Source organism: Hyla sarda, unplaced genomic scaffold, assembly GCF_029499605.1.
Source record: "Hyla sarda isolate aHylSar1 unplaced genomic scaffold, aHylSar1.hap1 scaffold_265, whole genome shotgun sequence".
Classification (NCBI taxonomy): domain Eukaryota; kingdom Metazoa; phylum Chordata; class Amphibia; order Anura; family Hylidae; genus Hyla; species Hyla sarda.
Window position 1 is genome coordinate 345,327 of NW_026609342.1, and position 25,262 is coordinate 370,588.

The window sequence follows — 25,262 nt, forward strand, 5'->3', positions numbered from 1 at the left end:
AGCACTGCTCTGCCTGAGCAGAACCATCACCGCCATAGGTTGTCAAATAACCCGGGTTTAACCCACACAGGTAAGTCCAATGGGGTGCAGGCATGTCCTCTATGCTTACAGCTTCCCGTGGGTGTTGGTTTGATACCGTTTGGGGACAGCCAAGGAGGCATCTGCAGGCAACAAAGGTAGGTGTGTGCTTGTGTGTGTGTTTCCTATGCAGATCCTAAGCCCAGTGTCACATGCAATAGGAGGAGTAAGAAGGGTTCCTGGCAAATCCGGGTTATGGATTGCATTTAAAAAGGCCCCGTGGGAGTGCAATGGGCCCCTGTCTTGCTGCTTAGCAATAATGGTATGGGTTTAGGTTCTGCTGTGTGTACTGGTGGTTGACTGCCCCCCAGCCCAGAGTGTGCATGGAAAATTGTCTGGCAGCCTCCCTGACAGCAAGCAGTGATAGTGCCCATGAAGGGCACCTTGTTGGGCCCGCCCCTTTCACGGTTATCGCTTCTCGGCCTTTTGGCTAAGATCAAGTGTAGTATCTGTTCTTATCAGTTTAATATCTGATACGTCCCCTATCTGGGGACCATATATTAAATGGATTTTTGAGAACGGGGGCCGATTTCGAAGCTTGCTTCCGTCGCCCTATGCATTGACCCGATATGGCAGTATCTTCGGGTACAGTGCACCACCCCCTTACAGGGTTAAAAAGAAAGATTCCTACTTTCATTGCTACCTGCTTGCTGGCTAGCCAGCTAGCCAGCCCTGTGGGCCTTGCTGCTGCTGCAGCCAAAAAACAAAAGGTGGTGCTGCTGCTGCTTCTGCTTCTGCTTGTGTCTGGCCGCTGTTGGAGCGTCCAGGCACAGGACTTCTGCTGCTGCTGACTAAATGGCCTCCTTAATTGGATCATTTGAGTAGCCAGCACACCTGTGCAGGTAGGGCATGACATGATAGGCAGCTGCCTTGATAGCGGGTGGGTGCTGAATGTTCCTAATTGACAAAATAAGATTAATGCTTATGAAGAAATATAAAATCTCATCCCTTCCCCAATATCGCGCCACACCCCTACCCCTTAATTCCCTGGTTGAACTTGATGGACATATGTCTTTTTTCGACCGTACTAACTATGTAACTATGTAACATAACATGGGGGGGGGGGGGGGGGATCTCCTGGCTGTTCACACAGGTGTGTCATTGCTGTACATTGACCATGCATTGCTTCTGTGGTATTGCAAAGGCAAAGACAAATGCTTCCAGCCATCCATTGCACTAATGGATTGGTCATCAGCTGGCTGTCTATGTCCCGCATCAATATAGACCAAAGTACAGAGGGTTAGGCTATGCTATTGTGCACCTACCTGATGCATCAGAAGGTGCGAGGCCCTTGCTAAATTCTGTGCACAGACTTTGAGATCTATACTTTAGACTGTATCTAAACCTGCTCCAACATGGACTGACATTCTGGCCTACTTTCAGCCGATGCGACTTGTCTGTCGCTGAACAGTCGCTTTTTATGTATTCAGCACCTATGTATAATGTTGTAAAAATGCTCTAGAAGCTAAAGTCGCAGAAATGTCACACATATTTGGCCTGCAACTTTCTGTGCGACAAATTCAGACAGGAAAAATCAGTATAAATCCTTAGAAAATTATCCCCCAGTGTCTCCATCTGCTGGCGGTATTGAATAAGCATTGCTGCACTGATGGGGTATGCATTAGACGAAAAAAAAGAAGAAAAAGAAGAATAATACGCCCAGAAAAGAGGCGAAAAGGAGAAAAACGTAAAAAAACGTGAAAAAAAAGTAAGAGGAAGAGAAGGGAAAAAAAGGTGGAAATGGGTTTAAAAGTGATTTCGGCGGAGAAATATATATATATATATATATATATATATATATATATATATATATATATACGCGCACACACACACATATATATAAACGTATTCTCCGTTGAGATATTGCAGCCGCTGCTGTGTCCAGGCCCAGGAGCCTTAGCACTGTGCTGTGATGTCACTCAATACCACTGACATCACTAGGTGTAAACAACATCTCTCCTTTGCTGTGTATGTGACTATGGAGCTGTTTGGTGATGTCGTCTATTATGGCCTTCATAGAAGCAACAGGAGATTGTTGCATCCATCTAGAACCCTCAGAACTACAGTGCTATGATGTCACTCACTTCCACAGGCCTTGCAGAGTGTAAACAACAACAACCCAGCTTTGTTGTGTATGTAACCATAGGGATTTGTGATGTCACCTAGAACCTTCACAGCAGCGACAGCTTTATGAGGAGCATCAGCACTGCTCTGCCTGAGCAGAACCATCACCGCCATAGGTTGTCAAATAACCCGGGTTTAACCCACACAGGTAAGTCCAATGGGGTGCAGGCATGTCCTCTATGCTTACAGCTTCCCGTGGGTGTTGGTTTGATACCGTTTGGGGACAGCCAAGGAGGCATCTGCAGGCAACAAAGGTAGGTGTGTGCTTGTGTGTGTGTTTCCTATGCAGATCCTAAGCCCAGTGTCACATGCAAGTAGGAGGAGTAAGAAGGGTTCCTGGCAAATCCGGGTTATGGATTGCATTTAAAAAGGCCCCGTGGGAGTGCAATGGGCCCCTGTCTTGCTGCTTAGCAATAATGGTATGGGTTTAGGTTCTGCTGTGTGTACTGGTGGTTGACTGCCCCCCAGCCCAGAGTGTGCATGGAAAATTGTCTGGCAGCCTCCCTGACAGCAAGCAGTGATATGCCCATGAAGGGCACCTTGTTGGGCCCGCCCCTTTCACGGTTATCGCTTCTCGGCCTTTTGGCTAAGATCAAGTGTAGTATCTGTTCTTATCAGTTTAATATCTGATACGTCCCCTATCTGGGGACCATATATTAAATGGATTTTTGAGAACGGGGGCCGATTTCGAAGCTTGCTTCCGTTGCCCTATGCATTGACCCGATATGGCAGTATCTTCGGGTACAGTGCACCACCCCCTTACAGGGTTAAAAAGAAAGATTCCTACTTTCATTGCTACCTGCTTGCTGGCTAGCCAGCTAGCCAGCCCTGTGGGCCTTGCTGCTGCTGCAGCCAAAAAACAAAAGGTGGTGCTTCTGCTTGTGTCTGGCCGCTGTTGGAGCGTCCAGGCACAGGACTTCTGCTGCTGCTGACTAAATGGCCTCCTTAATTGGATCATTTGAGTAGCCAGCACACCTGTGCAGGTAGGGCATGACATGATAGGCAGCTGCCTTGATAGCGGGTGGGTGCTGAATGTTCCTAATTGACAAAATAAGATTAATGCTTATGAAGAAATATAAAATCTCATCCCTTCCCCAATATCGCGCCACACCCCTACCCCTTAATTCCCTGGTTGAACTTGATGGACATATGTCTTTTTTCGACCGTACTAACTATGTAACTATGTAACATAACATGGGGGGGGGGGGGGGGTCTCCTGGCTGTTCACACAGGTGTGTCATTGCTGTACATTGACCATGCATTGCTTCTGTGGTATTGCAAAGGCAAAGACAAATGCTTCCAGCCATCCATTGCACTAATGGATTGGTCATCAGCTGGCTGTCTATGTCCCGCATCAATATAGACCAAAGTACAGAGGGTTAGGCTATGCTATTGTGCACCTACCTGAGGCATCAGAAGGTGCGAGGCCCTTGCTAAATTCTGTGCACAGACTTTGAGATCTATACTTTAGACTGTATCTAAACCTGCTCCAACATGGACTGACATTCTGGCCTACTTTCAGCCGATGCGACTTGTCTGTCGCTGAACAGTCGCTTTTTATGTATTCAGCACCTATGTATAATGTTGTAAAAATGCTCTAGAAGCTAAAGTCGCAGAAATGTCACACATATTTGGCCTGCAACTTTCTGTGCGACAAATTCAGACAGGAAAAATCAGTATAAATCCTTAGAAAATTATCCCCCAGTGTCTCCATCTGCTGGTGGTATTGAATAAGCATTGCTGCACTGATGGGGTATGCATTAGACGAAAAAAAGAAGAAAAAGAAGAATAATACGCCCAGAAAAGAGGCGAAAAGGAGAAAAACGTAAAAAAACGTGAAAAAAAAGTAAGAGGAAGAGAAGGGAAAAAAAGGTGGAAATGGGTTTAAAAGTGATTTCGGCGGAGAAATATATATATATATATATATATATATATATATATATATACGCGCACACACACACATATATATAAACGTATTCTCCGTTGAGATATTGCAGCCGCTGCTGTGTCCAGGCCCAGGAGCCTTAGCACTGTGCTGTGATGTCACTCAATACCACTGACATCACTAGGTGTAAACAACATCTCTCCTTTGCTGTGTATGTGACTATGGAGCTGTTTGGTGATGTCGTCTATTATGGCCTTCATAGAAGCAACAGGAGATTGTTGCATCCATCTAGAACCCTCAGAACTACAGTGCTATGATGTCACTCACTTCCACAGGCCTTGCAGAGTGTAAACAACAACAACCCAGCTTTGTTGTGTATGTAACCATAGGGATTTGTGATGTCACCTAGAACCTTCACAGCAGCGACAGCTTTATGAGGAGCATCAGCACTGCTCTGCCTGAGCAGAACCATCACCGCCATAGGTTGTCAAATAACCCGGGTTTAACCCACACAGGTAAGTCCAATGGGGTGCAGGCATGTCCTCTATGCTTACAGCTTCCCGTGGGTGTTGGTTTGATACCGTTTGGGGACAGCCAAGGAGGCATCTGCAGGCAACAAAGGTAGGTGTGTGCTTGTGTGTGTGTTTCCTATGCAGATCCTAAGCCCAGTGTCACATGCAAGTAGGAGGAGTAAGAAGGGTTCCTGGCAAATCCGGGTTATGGATTGCATTTAAAAAGGCCCCGTGGGAGTGCAATGGGCCCCTGTCTTGCTGCTTAGCAATAATGGTATGGGTTTAGGTTCTGCTGTGTGTACTGGTGGTTGACTGCCCCCCAGCCCAGAGTGTGCATGGAAAATTGTCTGGCAGCCTCCCTGACAGCAAGCAGTGATAGTGCCCATGAAGGGCACCTTGTTGGGCCCGCCCCTTTCACGGTTATCGCTTCTCGGCCTTTTGGCTAAGATCAAGTGTAGTATCTGTTCTTATCAGTTTAATATCTGATACGTCCCCTATCTGGGGACCATATATTAAATGGATTTTTGAGAACGGGGGCCGATTTCGAAGCTTGCTTCCGTCGCCCTATGCATTGACCCGATATGGCAGTATCTTCGGGTACAGTGCACCACCCCCTTACAGGGTTAAAAAGAAAGATTTCTACTTTCATTGCTACCTGCTTGCTGGCTAGCCAGCTAGCCAGCCCTGTGGGCCTTGCTGCTGCTGCAGCCAAAAAACAAAAGGTGGTGCTGCTGCTGCTTCTGCTTCTGCTTGTGTCTGGCCGCTGTTGGAGCGTCCAGGCACAGGACTTCTGCTGCTGCTGACTAAATGGCCTCCTTAATTGGATCATTTGAGTAGCCAGCACACCTGTGCAGGTAGGGCATGACATGATAGGCAGCTGCCTTGATAGCGGGTGGGTGCTGAATGTTCCTAATTGACAAAATAAGATTAATGCTTATGAAGAAATATAAAATCTCATCCCTTCCCCAATATCGCGCCACACCCCTACCCCTTAATTCCCTGGTTGAACTTGATGGACATATGTCTTTTTTCGACCGTACTAACTATGTAACTATGTAACATAACATGGGGGGGGGGGGGGTCTCCTGGCTGTTCACACAGGTGTGTCATTGCTGTACATTGACCATGCATTGCTTCTGTGGTATTGCAAAGGCAAAGACAAATGCTTCCAGCCATCCATTGCACTAATGGATTGGTCATCAGCTGGCTGTCTATGTCCCGCATCAATATAGACCAAAGTACAGAGGGTTAGGCTATGCTATTGTGCACCTACCTGATGCATCAGAAGGTGCGAGGCCCTTGCTAAATTCTGTGCACAGACTTTGAGATCTATACTTTAGACTGTATCTAAACCTGCTCCAACATGGACTGACATTCTGGCCTACTTTCAGCCGATGCGACTTGTCTGTCGCTGAACAGTCGCTTTTTATGTATTCAGCACCTATGTATAATGTTGTAAAAATGCTCTAGAAGCTAAAGTCGCAGAAATGTCACACATATTTGGCCTGCAACTTTCTGTGCGACAAATTCAGACAGGAAAAATCAGTATAAATCCTTAGAAAATTATCCCCCAGTGTCTCCATCTGCTGGCGGTATTGAATAAGCATTGCTGCACTGATGGGGTATGCATTAGACGAAAAAAAAGAAGAAAAAGAAGAATAATACGCCCAGAAAAGAGGCGAAAAGGAGAAAAACGTAAAAAAACGTGAAAAAAAAGTAAGAGGAAGAGAAGGGAAAAAAAGGTGGAAATGGGTTTAAAAGTGATTTCGGCGGAGAAATATATATATATATATATATATATATATATATATATATATATATATACGCGCACACACACACATATATATAAACGTATTCTCCGTTGAGATATTGCAGCCGCTGCTGTGTCCAGGCCCAGGAGCCTTAGCACTGTGCTGTGATGTCACTCAATACCACTGACATCACTAGGTGTAAACAACATCTCTCCTTTGCTGTGTATGTGACTATGGAGCTGTTTGGTGATGTCGTCTATTATGGCCTTCATAGAAGCAACAGGAGATTGTTGCATCCATCTAGAACCCTCAGAACTACAGTGCTATGATGTCACTCACTTCCACAGGCCTTGCAGAGTGTAAACAACAACAACCCAGCTTTGTTGTGTATGTAACCATAGGGATTTGTGATGTCACCTAGAACCTTCACAGCAGCGACAGCTTTATGAGGAGCATCAGCACTGCTCTGCCTGAGCAGAACCATCACCGCCATAGGTTGTCAAATAACCCGGGTTTAACCCACACAGGTAAGTCCAATGGGGTGCAGGCATGTCCTCTATGCTTACAGCTTCCCGTGGGTGTTGGTTTGATACCGTTTGGGGACAGCCAAGGAGGCATCTGCAGGCAACAAAGGTAGGTGTGTGCTTGTGTGTGTGTTTCCTATGCAGATCCTAAGCCCAGTGTCACATGCAAGTAGGAGGAGTAAGAAGGGTTCCTGGCAAATCCGGGTTATGGATTGCATTTAAAAAGGCCCCGTGGGAGTGCAATGGGCCCCTGTCTTGCTGCTTAGCAATAATGGTATGGGTTTAGGTTCTGCTGTGTGTACTGGTGGTTGACTGCCCCCCAGCCCAGAGTGTGCATGGAAAATTGTCTGGCAGCCTCCCTGACAGCAAGCAGTGATAGTGCCCATGAAGGGCACCTTGTTGGGCCCGCCCCTTTCACGGTTATCGCTTCTCGGCCTTTTGGCTAAGATCAAGTGTAGTATCTGTTCTTATCAGTTTAATATCTGATACGTCCCCTATCTGGGGACCATATATTAAATGGATTTTTGAGAACGGGGGCCGATTTCGAAGCTTGCTTCCGTCGCCCTATGCATTGACCCGATATGGCAGTATCTTCGGGTACAGTGCACCACCCCCTTACAGGGTTAAAAAGAAAGATTCCTACTTTCATTGCTACCTGCTTGCTGGCTAGCCAGCTAGCCAGCCCTGTGGGCCTTGCTGCTGCTGCAGCCAAAAAACAAAAGGTGGTGCTGCTGCTGCTTCTGCTGCTTCTGCTTCTGCTTGTGTCTGGCCGCTGTTGGAGCGTCCAGGCACAGGACTTCTGCTGCTGCTGACTAAATGGCCTCCTTAATTGGATCATTTGAGTAGCCAGCACACCTGTGCAGGTAGGGCATGACATGATAGGCAGCTGCCTTGATAGCGGGTGGGTGCTGAATGTTCCTAATTGACAAAATAAGATTAATGCTTATGAAGAAATATAAAATCTCATCCCTTCCCCAATATCGCGCCACACCCCTACCCCTTAATTCCCTGGTTGAACTTGATGGACATATGTCTTTTTTCGACCGTACTAACTATGTAACTATGTAACATAACATGGGGGGGGGGGGGGTCTCCTGGCTGTTCACACAGGTGTGTCATTGCTGTACATTGACCATGCATTGCTTCTGTGGTATTGCAAAGGCAAAGACAAATGCTTCCAGCCATCCATTGCACTAATGGATTGGTCATCAGCTGGCTGTCTATGTCCCGCATCAATATAGACCAAAGTACAGAGGGTTAGGCTATGCTATTGTGCACCTACCTGATGCATCAGAAGGTGCGAGGCCCTCGCTAAATTCTGTGCACAGACTTTGAGATCTATACTTTAGACTGTATCTAAACCTGCTCCAACATGGACTGACATTCTGGCCTACTTTCAGCCGATGCGACTTGTCTGTCGCTGAACAGTCGCTTTTTATGTATTCAGCACCTATGTATAATGTTGTAAAAATGCTCTAGAAGCTAAAGTCGCAGAAATGTCACACATATTTGGCCTGCAACTTTCTGTGCGACAAATTCAGACAGGAAAAATCAGTATAAATCCTTAGAAAATTATCCCCCAGTGTCTCCATCTGCTGGCGGTATTGAATAAGCATTGCTGCACTGATGGGGTATGCATTAGACGAAAAAAAAGAAGAAAAAGAAGAATAATACGCCCAGAAAAGAGGCGAAAAGGAGAAAAACGTAAAAAAACGTGAAAAAAAAGTAAGAGGAAGAGAAGGGAAAAAAAGGTGGAAATGGGTTTAAAAGTGATTTCGGCGGAGAAATATATATATATATATATATATATATATATATATATATATATATACGCGCACACACACACATATATATAAACGTATTCTCCGTTGAGATATTGCAGCCGCTGCTGTGTCCAGGCCCAGGAGCCTTAGCACTGTGCTGTGATGTCACTCAATACCACTGACATCACTAGGTGTAAACAACATCTCTCCTTTGCTGTGTATGTGACTATGGAGCTGTTTGGTGATGTCGTCTATTATGGCCTTCATAGAAGCAACAGGAGATTGTTGCATCCATCTAGAACCCTCAGAACTACAGTGCTATGATGTCACTCACTTCCACAGGCCTTGCAGAGTGTAAACAACAACAACCCAGCTTTGTTGTGTATGTAACCATAGGGATTTGTGATGTCACCTAGAACCTTCACAGCAGCGACAGCTTTATGAGGAGCATCAGCACTGCTCTGCCTGAGCAGAACCATCACCGCCATAGGTTGTCAAATAACCCGGGTTTAACCCACACAGGTAAGTCCAATGGGGTGCAGGCATGTCCTCTATGCTTACAGCTTCCCGTGGGTGTTGGTTTGATACCGTTTGGGGACAGCCAAGGAGGCATCTGCAGGCAACAAAGGTAGGTGTGTGCTTGTGTGTGTGTTTCCTATGCAGATCCTAAGCCCAGTGTCACATGCAAGTAGGAGGAGTAAGAAGGGTTCCTGGCAAATCCGGGTTATGGATTGCATTTAAAAAGGCCCCGTGGGAGTGCAATGGGCCCCTGTCTTGCTGCTTAGCAATAATGGTATGGGTTTAGGTTCTGCTGTGTGTACTGGTGGTTGACTGCCCCCCAGCCCAGAGTGTGCATGGAAAATTGTCTGGCAGCCTCCCTGACAGCAAGCAGTGATAGTGCCCATGAAGGGCACCTTGTTGGGCCCGCCCCTTTCACGGTTATCGCTTCTCGGCCTTTTGGCTAAGATCAAGTGTAGTATCTGTTCTTATCAGTTTAATATCTGATACGTCCCCTATCTGGGGACCATATATTAAATGGATTTTTGAGAACGGGGGCCGATTTCGAAGCTTGCTTCCGTCGCCCTATGCATTGACCCGATATGGCAGTATCTTCGGGTACAGTGCACCACCCCCTTACAGGGTTAAAAAGAAAGATTCCTACTTTCATTGCTACCTGCTTGCTGGCTAGCCAGCTAGCCAGCCCTGTGGGCCTTGCTGCTGCTGCAGCCAAAAAACAAAAGGTGGTGCTGCTGCTGCTTCTGCTGCTTCTGCTTCTGCTTGTGTCTGGCCGCTGTTGGAGCGTCCAGGCACAGGACTTCTGCTGCTGCTGACTAAATGGCCTCCTTAATTGGATCATTTGAGTAGCCAGCACACCTGTGCAGGTAGGGCATGACATGATAGGCAGCTGCCTTGATAGCGGGTGGGTGCTGAATGTTCCTAATTGACAAAATAAGATTAATGCTTATGAAGAAATATAAAATCTCATCCCTTCCCCAATATCGCGCCACACCCCTACCCCTTAATTCCCTGGTTGAACTTGATGGACATATGTCTTTTTTCGACCGTACTAACTATGTAACTATGTAACATAACATGGGGGGGGGGGGGGGGTCTCCTGGCTGTTCACACAGGTGTGTCATTGCTGTACATTGACCATGCATTGCTTCTGTGGTATTGCAAAGGCAAAGACAAATGCTTCCAGCCATCCATTGCACTAATGGATTGGTCATCAGCTGGCTGTCTATGTCCCGCATCAATATAGACCAAAGTACAGAGGGTTAGGCTATGCTATTGTGCACCTACCTGATGCATCAGAAGGTGCGAGGCCCTCGCTAAATTCTGTGCACAGACTTTGAGATCTATACTTTAGACTGTATCTAAACCTGCTCCAACATGGACTGACATTCTGGCCTACTTTCAGCCGATGCGACTTGTCTGTCGCTGAACAGTCGCTTTTTATGTATTCAGCACCTATGTATAATGTTGTAAAAATGCTCTAGAAGCTAAAGTCGCAGAAATGTCACACATATTTGGCCTGCAACTTTCTGTGCGACAAATTCAGACAGGAAAAATCAGTATAAATCCTTAGAAAATTATCCCCCAGTGTCTCCATCTGCTGGCGGTATTGAATAAGCATTGCTGCACTGATGGGGTATGCATTAGACGAAAAAAAAGAAGAAAAAGAAGAATAATACGCCCAGAAAAGAGGCGAAAAGGAGAAAAACGTAAAAAAACGTGAAAAAAAAGTAAGAGGAAGAGAAGGGAAAAAAAGGTGGAAATGGGTTTAAAAGTGATTTCGGCGGAGAAATATATATATATATATATATATATATATATATATATATATATATATATATATACGCGCACACACACACATATATATAAACGTATTCTCCGTTGAGATATTGCAGCCGCTGCTGTGTCCAGGCCCAGGAGCCTTAGCACTGTGCTGTGATGTCACTCAATACCACTGACATCACTAGGTGTAAACAACATCTCTCCTTTGCTGTGTATGTGACTATGGAGCTGTTTGGTGATGTCGTCTATTATGGCCTTCATAGAAGCAACAGGAGATTGTTGCATCCATCTAGAACCCTCAGAACTACAGTGCTATGATGTCACTCACTTCCACAGGCCTTGCAGAGTGTAAACAACAACAACCCAGCTTTGTTGTGTATGTAACCATAGGGATTTGTGATGTCACCTAGAACCTTCACAGCAGCGACAGCTTTATGAGGAGCATCAGCACTGCTCTGCCTGAGCAGAACCATCACCGCCATAGGTTGTCAAATAACCCGGGTTTAACCCACACAGGTAAGTCCAATGGGGTGCAGGCATGTCCTCTATGCTTACAGCTTCCCGTGGGTGTTGGTTTGATACCGTTTGGGGACAGCCAAGGAGGCATCTGCAGGCAACAAAGGTAGGTGTGTGCTTGTGTGTGTGTTTCCTATGCAGATCCTAAGCCCAGTGTCACATGCAAGTAGGAGGAGTAAGAAGGGTTCCTGGCAAATCCGGGTTATGGATTGCATTTAAAAAGGCCCCGTGGGAGTGCAATGGGCCCCTGTCTTGCTGCTTAGCAATAATGGTATGGGTTTAGGTTCTGCTGTGTGTACTGGTGGTTGACTGCCCCCCAGCCCAGAGTGTGCATGGAAAATTGTCTGGCAGCCTCCCTGACAGCAAGCAGTGATAGTGCCCATGAAGGGCACCTTGTTGGGCCCGCCCCTTTCACGGTTATCGCTTCTCGGCCTTTTGGCTAAGATCAAGTGTAGTATCTGTTCTTATCAGTTTAATATCTGATACGTCCCCTATCTGGGGACCATATATTAAATGGATTTTTGAGAACGGGGGCCGATTTCGAAGCTTGCTTCCGTCGCCCTATGCATTGACCCGATATGGCAGTATCTTCGGGTACAGTGCACCACCCCCTTACAGGGTTAAAAAGAAAGATTCCTACTTTCATTGCTACCTGCTTGCTGGCTAGCCAGCTAGCCAGCCCTGTGGGCCTTGCTGCTGCTGCAGCCAAAAAACAAAAGGTGGTGCTGCTGCTGCTTCTGCTGCTTCTGCTTCTGCTTGTGTCTGGCCGCTGTTGGAGCGTCCAGGCACAGGACTTCTGCTGCTGCTGACTAAATGGCCTCCTTAATTGGATCATTTGAGTAGCCAGCACACCTGTGCAGGTAGGGCATGACATGATAGGCAGCTGCCTTGATAGCGGGTGGGTGCTGAATGTTCCTAATTGACAAAATAAGATTAATGCTTATGAAGAAATATAAAATCTCATCCCTTCCCCAATATCGCGCCACACCCCTACCCCTTAATTCCCTGGTTGAACTTGATGGACATATGTCTTTTTTCGACCGTACTAACTATGTAACTATGTAACATAACATGGGGGGGGGGGGGGGGGGGTCTCCTGGCTGTTCACACAGGTGTGTCATTGCTGTACTGTCACGATGCCGGCTGGCAGGTAGTGGATCCTCTGTGCCAGAGAGGGATGGCGAGGACCGCGCTAGTGGATCGGTTCTAAGCCACTACAGGTTTTCACCAGAGCCCGCCGCAAAGCGGGATGGTCTTGCTGCGGCGGTAGTGACCAGGTCGTATCCACTAGCAACGGCTCACCTCTCTGACTGCTGATGACAGGCGCGGTACAAGGGAGTAGGCAGAAGCAAGGTCGGACGTAGCAGAAGGTCGGGGGCAGGCGGCAAGGATCGTAGTCAGGGGCAACGGCAGGAGGTCAGGAACACGGACTAGGAACAGACAAGGGAACGCTTTCACTAGGCACAAGTGCAACAAGATCCGGCCAGGGAGTGCAGGGGAAGTGAGGTGATATAGGGAAGTGCACAGGTGGGAGCCAATTAAGCTAATTGGGAAGATTGGGCCAGGCACCATCATTGGTGCACTGGCCCTTTAAATCGCAGAGACCCGGCGCGCGCGCGCCCTAGGGAGCGGGGCCGCGCGCGCCGGGACAGGACCGAGGGAGAGCGAGTCAGGTACGGGGACCGGGGTGCGCATCGCGAGCGGGCGCTATCCGCATCGCGAATCGCACCCCGGCTGAAGGCGGGACCGCAGCGCACCCGGTCAGTGGATCTGACCGGGGCGCTGCAACAACGAAGATGAGGCGAGCGCTCCGGGGAGGAACGGGGACCCGGAGCGCTCGGCGTAACAGTACCCCCCCCCTTGGGTCTCCCCCTCTTCTTGGGGCCAAAGAACCTGAGGAAAAAAAACTCAATTTTTCCGTGATGAGGTCCGATGCAAATTAGGAGGGGTTCTGTGTGGAAACGTACGAGACAGTCCAATCTTTTATTGTAAAAACAATAGATGTAGAGGGGTCTGGCGAGACTGGTCACAGGAACGTAGAACCTGTTGATGAGAGAGGCCAAAAAAAATTTTCCTGCAGATCCGGAATCCAAGAAGAGCATAGTAGAGAAGGAGAAGGTAGAGGCAGATATCCGCACAGGCACAGTAAGGCGTGGAGAAGCAGAGTTGACATCAAGAACTGTGTCACCTTTGTGCGGAGTCAGCGTACGTCTTTCCAGGCGGGGAGGACGGATAGGACAATCCTTCAGGAAGTGTTCGGTACCGGCATAGTACAGGCAAAGATTCTCCATGCGGCGTCGTGTCCTCTCTTGAGGTGTCAAGCAAGACCGGTCAACTTGCATAGCCTCCGCGGCGGGAAGCACAGGAACAGATTGCAGAGGACCAGAGGAGAGAGGAGCCGGAGAGAAAAAACGCTTCGTGCGAACAAAGTCCATATCCAGGCGGAGCTCCAGACGCCATCCGGAAGAACGCATGTCAATGCGAGTGGCTAGATGAATGAGTTCATGTAGGTCAGCAGGAGTCTCTCGTGCGGCCAGAACATCTTTAATGTTGCTGGATAGGCCTTTTTTAAAGGTCGCGCAGAGAACCTCACTATTCCAGGACAACTCGTAAGCAAGAGCACGGAACTGAATGGCGTACTCGCCAACGGAAGAAACACCCTGGGCCAGGTTCAGCAGGGCAATCTCGGCTGAAGAAGCTCGGGCAGGTTCCTCAAAGACACTTCGAATTTCCGAGAAGAAGGAGTGTACAGAGGCAGTGACGGGGTCATTGCGGTCCCAGAGCGGTGCGGCCCATGACAGGGCTTTTCCAGACAGAAGGCAGAACACGAAAGCCACCTTAGACCTTTCAGTAGGAAACTGGTCCGACATCATCTCCAAGTGCTGGGAACATTGCGAAAGAAAGCCACGGCAATACTTAGAGTCCCCATTAAATTTGTCCGGCAAGGACAGGCGGAGGCTAGGAGTGGCCACTCGCTGCGGAGGAGGTGCAGGAGCTGGCGGAGGAGAAGATTGCTGGAGAAGTTGCGACTGAAGTTGGTGCGAAATGGTGGACATTTCCGACAGCTGACGGGTTAGAAGGGCGATCTGTCGGGCTTGCTGGGCGGCCACCGTGGTGAGGTCAGCGACAACTGGCAGAGGAACTTCAGCGGGATCCATGGCCGGATCTACTGTCACGATGCCGGCTGGCAGGTAGTGGATCCTCTGTGCCAGAGAGGGATGGCGAGGACCGCGCTAGTGGACCGGTTCTAAGCCACTACAGGTTTTCACCAGAGCCCGCCGCAAAGCGGGATGGTCTTGCTGCGGCGGTAGTGACCAGGTCGTATCCACTAGCAACGGCTCACCTCTCTGACTGCTGATGACAGGCGCGGTACAAGGGAGTAGGCAGAAGCAAGGTCGGACGTAGCAGAAGGTCGGGGGCAGGCGGCAAGGATCGTAGTCAGGGGCAACGGCAGGAGGTCAGGAACACGGACTAGGAACAGACAAGGGAACGCTTTCACTAGGCACAAGTGCAACAAGATCCGGCCAGGGAGTGCAGGGGAAGTGAGGTGATATAGGGAAGTGCACAGGTGGGAGCCAATTAAGCTAATTGGGAAGATTGGGCCAGGCACCATCATTGGTGCACTGGCCCTTTAAATCGCAGAGACCCGGCGCGCGCGCGCCCTAGGGAGCGGGGCCGCGCGCGCCGGGACAGGACCGAGGGAGAGCGAGTCAGGTACGGGGACCGGGGTGCGCATCGCGAGCGGGCGCTATCCGCATCGCGAATCGCACCCCGGCTGAAGGCGGGACCGCAGCGCACCCGGTCAGTGGATCTGACCGGGGCGCTGCAACAACGAAGATGAGGCGAGCGCTCCGGGGAGGAACGGGGACCCGGAGCGCTCGGCGTAACATGTACATTGACCATGCATTGCTTCTGTGGTATTGCAAAGGCAAAGACAAATGCTTCCAGCCATCCATTGCACTAATGGATTGGTCATCAGCTGGCTGTCTATGTCCCGCATCAATATAGACCAAAGTACAGAGGGTTAGGCTATGCTATTGTGCACCTACCTGATGCATCAGAAGGTGCGAGGCCCTCGCTAAATTCTGTGCACAGACTTTGAGATCTATACTTTAGACTGTATCTAAACCTGCTCCAACATGGACTGACATTCTGGCCTACTTTCAGCCGATGCGACTTGTCTGTCGCTGAACAGTCGCTTTTTATGTATTCAGCACCTATGTATAATGTTGTAAAAATGCTCTAGAAGCTAAAGTCGCAGAAATGTCACACATATTTGGCCTGCAACTTTCTGTGCGACAAATTCAGACAGGAAAAATCAGTATAAATCCTTAGAAAATTATCCCCCAGTGTCTCCATCTGCTGGCGGTATTGAATAAGCATTGCTGCACTGATGGGGTATGCATTAGACGAAAAAAAAGAAGAAAAAGAAGAATAATACGCCCAGAAAAGAGGCGAAAAGGAGAAAAACGTAAAAAAACGTGAAAAAAAAGTAAGAGGAAGAGAAGGGAAAAAAAGGTGGAAATGGGTTTAAAAGTGATTTCGGCGGAGAAATATATATATATATATATATATATATATATATATACGCGCACACACACACATATATATAAACGTATTCTCCGTTGAGATATTGCAGCCGCTGCTGTGTCCAGGCCCAGGAGCCTTAGCACTGTGCTGTGATGTCACTCAATACCACTGACATCACTAGGTGTAAACAACATCTCTCCTTTGCTGTGTATGTGACTATGGAGCTGTTTGGTGATGTCGTCTATTATGGCCTTCATAGAAGCAACAGGAGATTGTTGCATCCATCTAGAACCCTCAGAACTACAGTGCTATGATGTCACTCACTTCCACAGGCCTTGCAGAGTGTAAACAACAACAACCCAGCTTTGTTGTGTATGTAACCATAGGGATTTGTGATGTCACCTAGAACCTTCACAGCAGCGACAGCTTTATGAGGAGCATCAGCACTGCTCTGCCTGAGCAGAACCATCACCGCCATAGGTTGTCAAATAACCCGGGTTTAACCCACACAGGTAAGTCCAATGGGGTGCAGGCATGTCCTCTATGCTTACAGCTTCCCGTGGGTGTTGGTTTGATACCGTTTGGGGACAGCCAAGGAGGCATCTGCAGGCAACAAAGGTAGGTGTGTGCTTGTGTGTGTGTTTCCTATGCAGATCCTAAGCCCAGTGTCACATGCAAGTAGGAGGAGTAAGAAGGGTTCCTGGCAAATCCGGGTTATGGATTGCATTTAAAAAGGCCCCGTGGGAGTGCAATGGGCCCCTGTCTTGCTGCTTAGCAATAATGGTATGGGTTTAGGTTCTGCTGTGTGTACTGGTGGTTGACTGCCCCCCAGCCCAGAGTGTGCATGGAAAATTGTCTGGCAGCCTCCCTGACAGCAAGCAGTGATAGTGCCCATGAAGGGCACCTTGTTGGGCCCGCCCCTTTCACGGTTATCGCTTCTCGGCCTTTTGGCTAAGATCAAGTGTAGTATCTGTTCTTATCAGTTTAATATCTGATACGTCCCCTATCTGGGGACCATATATTAAATGGATTTTTGAGAACGGGGGCCGATTTCGAAGCTTGCTTCCGTCACCCTATGCATTGACCCGATATGGCAGTATCTTCGGGTACAGTGCACCACCCCCTTACAGGGTTAAAAAGAAAGATTCCTACTTTCATTGCTACCTGCTTGCTGGCTAGCCAGCTAGCCAGCCCTGTGGGCCTTGCTGCTGCTGCAGCCAAAAAACAAAAGGTGGTGCTGCTGCTGCTTCTGCTGCTTCTGCTTCTGCTTGTGTCTGGCCGCTGTTGGAGCGTCCAGGCACAGGACTTCTGCTGCTGCTGACTAAATGGCCTCCTTAATTGGATCATTTGAGTAGCCAGCACACCTGTGCAGGTAGGGCATGACATGATAGGCAGCTGCCTTGATAGCGGGTGGGTGCTGAATGTTCCTAATTGACAAAATAAGATTAATGCTTATGAAGAAATATAAAATCTCATCCCTTCCCCAATATCGCGCCACACCCCTACCCCTTAATTCCCTGGTTGAACTTGATGGACATATGTCTTTTTTCGACCGTACTAACTATGTAACTATGTAACATAACATGGGGGGGGGGGGGGGGTCTCCTGGCTGTTCACACAGGTGTGTCATTGCTGTACATTGACCATGCATTGCTTCTGTGGTATTGCAAAGGCAAAGACAAATGCTTCCAGCCATCCATTGCACTAATGGATTGGTCATCAGCTGGCTGTCTATGTCCCGCATCAATATAGACCAAAGTACAGAGGGTTAGGCTATGCTATTGTGCACCTACCTGATGCATCAGAAGGTGCGAGGCCCTTGCTAAATTCTGTGCACAGACTTTGAGATCTATACTTTAGACTGTATCTAAACCTGCTCCAACATGGACTGACATTCTGGCCTACTTTCAGCCGATGCGACTTGTCTGTCGCTGAACAGTCGCTTTTTATGTATTCAGCACCTATGTATAATGTTGTAAAAATGCTCTAGAAGCTAAAGTCGCAGAAATGTCACACATATTTGGCCTGCAACTTTCTGTGCGACAAATTCAGACAGGAAAAATCAGTATAAATCCTTAGAAAATTATCCCCCAGTGTCTCCATCTGCTGGCGGTATTGAATAAGCATTGCTGCACTGATGGGGTATGCATTAGACGAAAAAAAAGAAGAAAAAGAAGAATAATACGCCCAGAAAAGAGGCGAAAAGGAGAAAAACGTAAAAAAACGTGAAAAAAAAGTAAGAGGAAGAGAAGGGAAAAAAAGGTGGAAATGGGTTTAAAAGTGATTTCGGCGGAGAAATATATATATATATATATATATATATATATATATATACGCGCACACACACACATATATATAAACGTATTCTCCGTTGAGATATTGCAGCCGCTGCTGTGTCCAGGCCCAGGAGCCTTAGCACTGTGCTGTGATGTCACTCAATACCACTGACATCACTAGGTGTAAACAACATCTCTCCTTTGCTGTGTATGTGACTATGGAGCTGTTTGGTGATGTCGTCTATTATGGCCTTCATAGAAGCAACAGGAGATTGTTGCATCCATCTAGAACCCTCAGAACTACAGTGCTATGATGTCACTCACTTCCACAGGCCTTGCAGAGTGTAAACAACAACAACCCAGCTTTGTTGTGTATGTAACCATAGGGATTTGTGATGTCACCTAGAACCTTCACAGCAGCGACAGCTTTATGAGGAGCATCAGCACTGCTCTGCCTGAGCAGAACCATCACCGCCATAGGTTGTCAAATAACCCGGGTTTAACCCACACAGGTAAGTCCAATGGGGTGCAGGCATGTCCTCTATGCTTACAGCTTCCCGTGGGTGTTGGTTTGATACCGTTTGGGGACAGCCAAGGAGGCATCTGCAGGCAACAAAGGTAGGTGTGTGCTTGTGTGTGTGTTTCCTATGCAGATCCTAAGCCCAGTGTCACATGCAAGTAGGAGGAGTAAGAAGGGTTCCTGGCAAATCCGGGTTATGGATTGCATTTAAAAAGGCCCCGTGGGAGTGCAATGGGCCCCTGTCTTGCTGCTTAGCAATAATGGTATGGGTTTAGGTTCTGCTGTGTGTACTGGTGGTTGACTGCCCCCCAGCCCAGAGTGTGCATGGAAAATTGTCTGGCAGCCTCCCTGACAGCAAGCAGTGATAGTGCCCATGAAGGGCACCTTGTTGGGCCCGCCCCTTTCACGGTTATCGCTTCTCGGCCTTTTGGCTAAGATCAAGTGTAGTATCTGTTCTTATCAGTTTAATATCTGATACGTCCCCTATCTGGGGACCATATATTAAATGGATTTTTGAGAACGGGGGCCGATTTCGAAGCTTGCTTCCGTCGCCCTATGCATTGACCCGATATGGCAGTATCTTCGGGTACAGTGCACCACCCCCTTACAGGGTTAAAAAGAAAGATTCCTACTTTCATTGCTACCTGCTTGCTGGCTAGCCAGCTAGCCAGCCCTGTGGGCCTTGCTGCTGCTGCAGCCAAAAAACAAAAGGTGGTGCTGCTGCTGCTTCTGCTGCTTCTGCTTCTGCTTGTGTCTGGCCGCTGTTGGAGCGTCCAGGCACAGGACTTCTGCTGCTGCTGACTAAATGGCCTCCTTAATTGGATCATTTGAGTAGCCAGCACACCTGTGCAGGTAGGGCATGACATGATAGGCAGCTGCCTTGATAGCGGGTGGGTGCTGAATGTTCCTAATTGACAAAATAAGATTAATGCTTATGAAGAAATATAAAATCTCATCCCTTCCCCAATATCGCGCCACACCCCTACCCCTTAATTCCCTGGTTGAACTTGATGGACATATGTCTTTTTTCGACCGTACTAACTATGTAACTATGTAACATAACATGGGGGGGGGGGGGGGGGTCTCCTGGCTGTTCACACAGGTGTGTCATTGCTGTACATTGACCATGCATTGCTTCTGTGGTATTGCAAAGGCAAAGACAAATGCTTCCAGCCATCCATTGCACTAATGGATTGGTCATCAGCTGGCTGTCTATGTCCCGCATCAATATAGACCAAAGTACAGAGGGTTAGGCTATGCTATTGTGCACCTACCTGATGCATCAGAAGGTGCGAGGCCCTTGCTAAATTCTGTGCACAGACTTTGAGATCTATACTTTAGACTGTATCTAAACCTGCTCCAACATGGACTGACATTCTGGCCTACTTTCAGCCGATGCGACTTGTCTGTCGCTGAACAGTCGCTTTTTATGTATTCAGCACCTATGTATAATGTTGTAAAAATGCTCTAGAAGCTAAAGTCGCAGAAATGTCACACATATTTGGCCTGCAACTTTCTGTGCGACAAATTCAGACAGGAAAAATCAGTATAAATCCTTAGAAAATTATCCCCCAGTGTCTCCATCTGCTGGCGGTATTGAATAAGCATTGCTGCACTGATGGGGTATGCATTAGACGAAAAAAAAGAAGAAAAAGAAGAATAATACGCCCAGAAAAGAGGCGAAAAGGAGAAAAACGTAAAAAAACGTGAAAAAAAAGTAAGAGGAAGAGAAGGGAAAAAAAGGTGGAAATGGGTTTAAAAGTGATTTCGGCGGAGAAATATATATATATATATATATATATATATATATATATATATATATATATACGCGCACACACACACATATATATAAACGTATTCTCCGTTGAGATATTGCAGCCGCTGCTGTGTCCAGGCCCAGGAGCCTTAGCACTGTGCTGTGATGTCACTCAATACCACTGACATCACTAGGTGTAAACAACATCTCTCCTTTGCTGTGTATGTGACTATGGAGCTGTTTGGTGATGTCGTCTATTATAGCCTTCATAGAAGCAACAGGAGATTGTTGCATCCATCTAGAACCCTCAGAACTACAGTGCTATGATGTCACTCACTTCCACAGGCCTTGCAGAGTGTAAACAACAACAACCCAGCTTTGTTGTGTATGTAACCATAGGGATTTGTGATGTCACCTAGAACCTTCACAGCAGCGACAGCTTTATGAGGAGCATCAGCACTGCTCTGCCTGAGCAGAACCATCACCGCCATAGGTTGTCAAATAACCCGGGTTTAACCCACACAGGTAAGTCCAATGGGGTGCAGGCATGTCCTCTATGCTTACAGCTTCCCGTGGGTGTTGGTTTGATACCGTTTGGGGACAGCCAAGGAGGCATCTGCAGGCAACAAAGGTAGGTGTGTGCTTGTGTGTGTGTTTCCTATGCAGATCCTAAGCCCAGTGTCACATGCAAGTAGGAGGAGTAAGAAGGGTTCCTGGCAAATCCGGGTTATGGATTGCATTTAAAAAGGCCCCGTGGGAGTGCAATGGGCCCCTGTCTTGCTGCTTAGCAATAATGGTATGGGTTTAGGTTCTGCTGTGTGTACTGGTGGTTGACTGCCCCCCAGCCCAGAGTGTGCATGGAAAATTGTCTGGCAGCCTCCCTGACAGCAAGCAGTGATAGTGCCCATGAAGGGCACCTTGTTGGGCCCGCCCCTTTCACGGTTATCGCTTCTCGGCCTTTTGGCTAAGATCAAGTGTAGTATCTGTTCTTATCAGTTTAATATCTGATACGTCCCCTATCTGGGGACCATATATTAAATGGATTTTTGAGAACGGGGGCCGATTTCGAAGCTTGCTTCCGTCGCCCTATGCATTGACCCGATATGGCAGTATCTTCGGGTACAGTGCACCACCCCCTTACAGGGTTAAAAAGAAAGATTCCTACTTTCATTGCTACCTGCTTGCTGGCTAGCCAGCTAGCCAGCCCTGTGGGCCTTGCTGCTGCTGCAGCCAAAAAACAAAAGGTGGTGCTGCTGCTGCTTCTGCTGCTTCTGCTTCTGCTTGTGTCTGGCCGCTGTTGGAGCGTCCAGGCACAGGACTTCTGCTGCTGCTGACTAAATGGCCTCCTTAATTGGATCATTTGAGTAGCCAGCACACCTGTGCAGGTAGGGCATGACATGATAGGCAGCTGCCTTGATAGCGGGTGGGTGCTGAATGTTCCTAATTGACAAAATAAGATTAATGCTTATGAAGAAATATAAAATCTCATCCCTTCCCCAATATCGCGCCACACCCCTACCCCTTAATTCCCTGGTTGAACTTGATGGACATATGTCTTTTTTCGACCGTACTAACTATGTAACTATGTAACATAACATGGGGGGGGGGGGGGGTCTCCTGGCTGTTCACACAGGTGTGTCATTGCTGTACATTGACCATGCATTGCTTCTGTGGTATTGCAAAGGCAAAGACAAATGCTTCCAGCCATCCATTGCACTAATGGATTGGTCATCAGCTGGCTGTCTATGTCCCGCATCAATATAGACCAAAGTACAGAGGGTTAGGCTATGCTATTGTGCACCTACCTGATGCATCAGAAGGTGCGAGGCCCTTGCTAAATTCTGTGCACAGACTTTGAGATCTATACTTTAGACTGTATCTAAACCTGCTCCAACATGGACTGACATTCTGGCCTACTTTCAGCCGATGCGACTTGTCTGTCGCTGAACAGTCGCTTTTTATGTATTCAGCACCTATGTATAATGTTGTAAAAATGCTCTAGAAGCTAAAGTCGCAGAAATGTCACACATATTTGGCCTGCAACTTTCTGTGCGACAAATTCAGACAGGAAAAATCAGTATAAATCCTTAGAAAATTATCCCCCAGTGTCTCCATCTGCTGGCGGTATTGAATAAGCATTGCTGCACTGATGGGGTATGCATTAGACGAAAAAAAAGAAGAAAAAGAAGAATAATACGCCCAGAAAAGAGGCGAAAAGGAGAAAAACGTAAAAAAAACGTGAAAAAAAAGTAAGAGGAAGAGAAGGGAAAAAAAGGTGGAAATGGGTTTAAAAGTGATTTCGGCGGAGAAATATATATATATATATATATATATATATATACGCGCACACACACACATATATATAAACGTATTCTCCGTTGAGATATTGCAGCCGCTGCTGTGTCCAGGCCCAGGAGCCTTAGCACTGTGCTGTGATGTCACTCAATACCACTGACATCACTAGGTGTAAACAACATCTCTCCTTTGCTGTGTATGTGACTATGGAGCTGTTTGGTGATGTCGTCTATTATGGCCTTCATAGAAGCAACAGGAGATTGTTGCATCCATCTAGAACCCTCAGAACTACAGTGCTATGATGTCACTCACTTCCACAGGCCTTGCAGAGTGTAAACAACAACAACCCAGCTTTGTTGTGTATGTAACCATAGGGATTTGTGATGTCACCTAGAACCTTCACAGCAGCGACAGCTTTATGAGGAGCATCAGCACTGCTCTGCCTGAGCAGAACCATCACCGCCATAGGTTGTCAAATAACCCGGGTTTAACCCACACAGGTAAGTCCAATGGGGTGCAGGCATGTCCTCTATGCTTACAGCTTCCCGTGGGTGTTGGTTTGATACCGTTTGGGGACAGCCAAGGAGGCATCTGCAGGCAACAAAGGTAGGTGTGTGCTTGTGTGTGTGTTTCCTATGCAGATCCTAAGCCCAGTGTCACATGCAAGTAGGAGGAGTAAGAAGGGTTCCTGGCAAATCCGGGTTATGGATTGCAATTAAAAAGGCCCCATGGGAGTGCAATGGGCCCCTGTCTTGCTGCTTAGCAATAATGGTATGGGTTTAGGTTCTGCTGTGTGTACTGGTGGTTGACTGCCCCACAGCCCAGAGTGTGCATGGAAAATTGTCTGGCAGCCTCCCTGACAGCAAGCAGTGATAGTGCCCATGAAGGGCACCTTGTTGGGCCCGCCCCTTTCACGGTTATCGCTTCTCGGCCTTTTGGCTAAGATCAAGTGTAGTATCTGTTCTTATCAGTTTAATATCTGATACGTCCCCTATCTGGGGACCATATATTAAATGGATTTTTGAGAACGGGGGCCGATTTCGAAGCTTGCTTCCGTCGCCCTATGCATTGACCCGATATGGCAGTATCTTCGGGTACAGTGCACCACCCCCTTACAGGGTTAAAAAGAAAGATTCCTACTTTCATTGCTACCTGCTTGCTGGCTAGCCAGCTAGCCAGCCCTGTGGGCCTTGCTGCTGCTGCAGCCAAAAAACAAAAGGTGGTGCTGCTGCTGCTTCTGCTGCTTCTGCTTCTGCTTGTGTCTGGCCGCTGTTGGAGCGTCCAGGCACAGGACTTCTGCTGCTGCTGACTAAATGGCCTCCTTAATTGGATCATTTGAGTAGCCAGCACACCTGTGCAGGTAGGGCATGACATGATAGGCAGCTGCCTTGATAGCGGGTGGGTGCTGAATGTTCCTAATTGACAAAATAAGATTAATGCTTATGAAGAAATATAAAATCTCATCCCTTCCCCAATATCGCGCCACACCCCTACCCCTTAATTCCCTGGTTGAACTTGATGGACATATGTCTTTTTTCGACCGTACTAACTATGTAACTATGTAACATAACATGGGGGGGGGGGGGGGTCTCCTGGCTGTTCACACAGGTGTGTCATTGCTGTACATTGACCATGCATTGCTTCTGTGGTATTGCAAAGGCAAAGACAAATGCTTCCAGCCATCCATTGCACTAATGGATTGGTCATCAGCTGGCTGTCTATGTCCCGCATCAATATAGACCAAAGTACAGAGGGTTAGGCTATGCTATTGTGCACCTACCTGATGCATCAGAAGGTGCGAGGCCCTTGCTAAATTCTGTGCACAGACTTTGAGATCTATACTTTAGACTGTATCTAAACCTGCTCCAACATGGACTGACATTCTGGCCTACTTTCAGCCGATGCGACTTGTCTGTCGCTGAACAGTCGCTTTTTATGTATTCAGCACCTATGTATAATGTTGTAAAAATGCTCTAGAAGCTAAAGTCGCAGAAATGTCACACATATTTGGCCTGCAACTTTCTGTGCGACAAATTCAGACAGGAAAAATCAGTATAAATCCTTAGAAAATTATCCCCCAGTGTCTCCATCTGCTGGCGGTATTGAATAAGCATTGCTGCACTGATGGGGTATGCATTAGACGAAAAAAAAGAAGAAAAAGAAGAATAATACGCCCAGAAAAGAGGCGAAAAGGAGAAAAACGTAAAAAAAACGTGAAAAAAAAGTAAGAGGAAGAGAAGGGAAAAAAAGGTGGAAATGGGTTTAAAAGTGATTTCGGCGGAGAAATATATATATATATATATATATATATATATACGCGCACACACACACATATATATAAACGTATTCTCCGTTGAGATATTGCAGCCGCTGCTGTGTCCAGGCCCAGGAGCCTTAGCACTGTGCTGTGATGTCACTCAATACCACTGACATC

General features: G+C 47.5%; 10 non-coding genes across 10 annotated transcripts; all 10 read left to right on the forward strand.

Moving 5' to 3' along the window:
• The first annotated feature begins 488 nt into the window (after positions 1-488).
• On the forward strand, positions 489-679 carry LOC130324505 (U2 spliceosomal RNA). Its single transcript, XR_008869498.1, has one exon. It is a non-coding gene; the product is annotated as a U2 spliceosomal RNA (small nuclear RNA).
• Positions 680-2,768: 2,089 nt separating this feature from the next.
• On the forward strand, positions 2,769-2,959 carry LOC130324518 (U2 spliceosomal RNA). Its single transcript, XR_008869510.1, has one exon. It is a non-coding gene; the product is annotated as a U2 spliceosomal RNA (small nuclear RNA).
• A 2,062-nt stretch (positions 2,960-5,021) lies between these two features.
• LOC130324506 (U2 spliceosomal RNA) lies at positions 5,022-5,212 on the forward strand. Its single transcript, XR_008869499.1, has one exon. It is a non-coding gene; the product is annotated as a U2 spliceosomal RNA (small nuclear RNA).
• A 2,084-nt stretch (positions 5,213-7,296) lies between these two features.
• On the forward strand, positions 7,297-7,487 carry LOC130324507 (U2 spliceosomal RNA). Its single transcript, XR_008869500.1, has one exon. It is a non-coding gene; the product is annotated as a U2 spliceosomal RNA (small nuclear RNA).
• Positions 7,488-9,578: 2,091 nt separating this feature from the next.
• Positions 9,579-9,769, forward strand: LOC130324508 (U2 spliceosomal RNA). Its single transcript, XR_008869501.1, has one exon. It is a non-coding gene; the product is annotated as a U2 spliceosomal RNA (small nuclear RNA).
• Positions 9,770-11,870: 2,101 nt separating this feature from the next.
• LOC130324510 (U2 spliceosomal RNA) lies at positions 11,871-12,061 on the forward strand. Its single transcript, XR_008869502.1, has one exon. It is a non-coding gene; the product is annotated as a U2 spliceosomal RNA (small nuclear RNA).
• A 4,851-nt stretch (positions 12,062-16,912) lies between these two features.
• Positions 16,913-17,103, forward strand: LOC130324529 (U2 spliceosomal RNA). Its single transcript, XR_008869520.1, has one exon. It is a non-coding gene; the product is annotated as a U2 spliceosomal RNA (small nuclear RNA).
• Positions 17,104-19,188: 2,085 nt separating this feature from the next.
• On the forward strand, positions 19,189-19,379 carry LOC130324511 (U2 spliceosomal RNA). Its single transcript, XR_008869503.1, has one exon. It is a non-coding gene; the product is annotated as a U2 spliceosomal RNA (small nuclear RNA).
• Positions 19,380-21,477: 2,098 nt separating this feature from the next.
• LOC130324512 (U2 spliceosomal RNA) lies at positions 21,478-21,668 on the forward strand. The gene has a single exon (XR_008869504.1). It is a non-coding gene; the product is annotated as a U2 spliceosomal RNA (small nuclear RNA).
• A 2,079-nt stretch (positions 21,669-23,747) lies between these two features.
• On the forward strand, positions 23,748-23,938 carry LOC130324513 (U2 spliceosomal RNA). The gene has a single exon (XR_008869505.1). It is a non-coding gene; the product is annotated as a U2 spliceosomal RNA (small nuclear RNA).
• Positions 23,939-25,262: the final 1,324 nt, after the last annotated feature.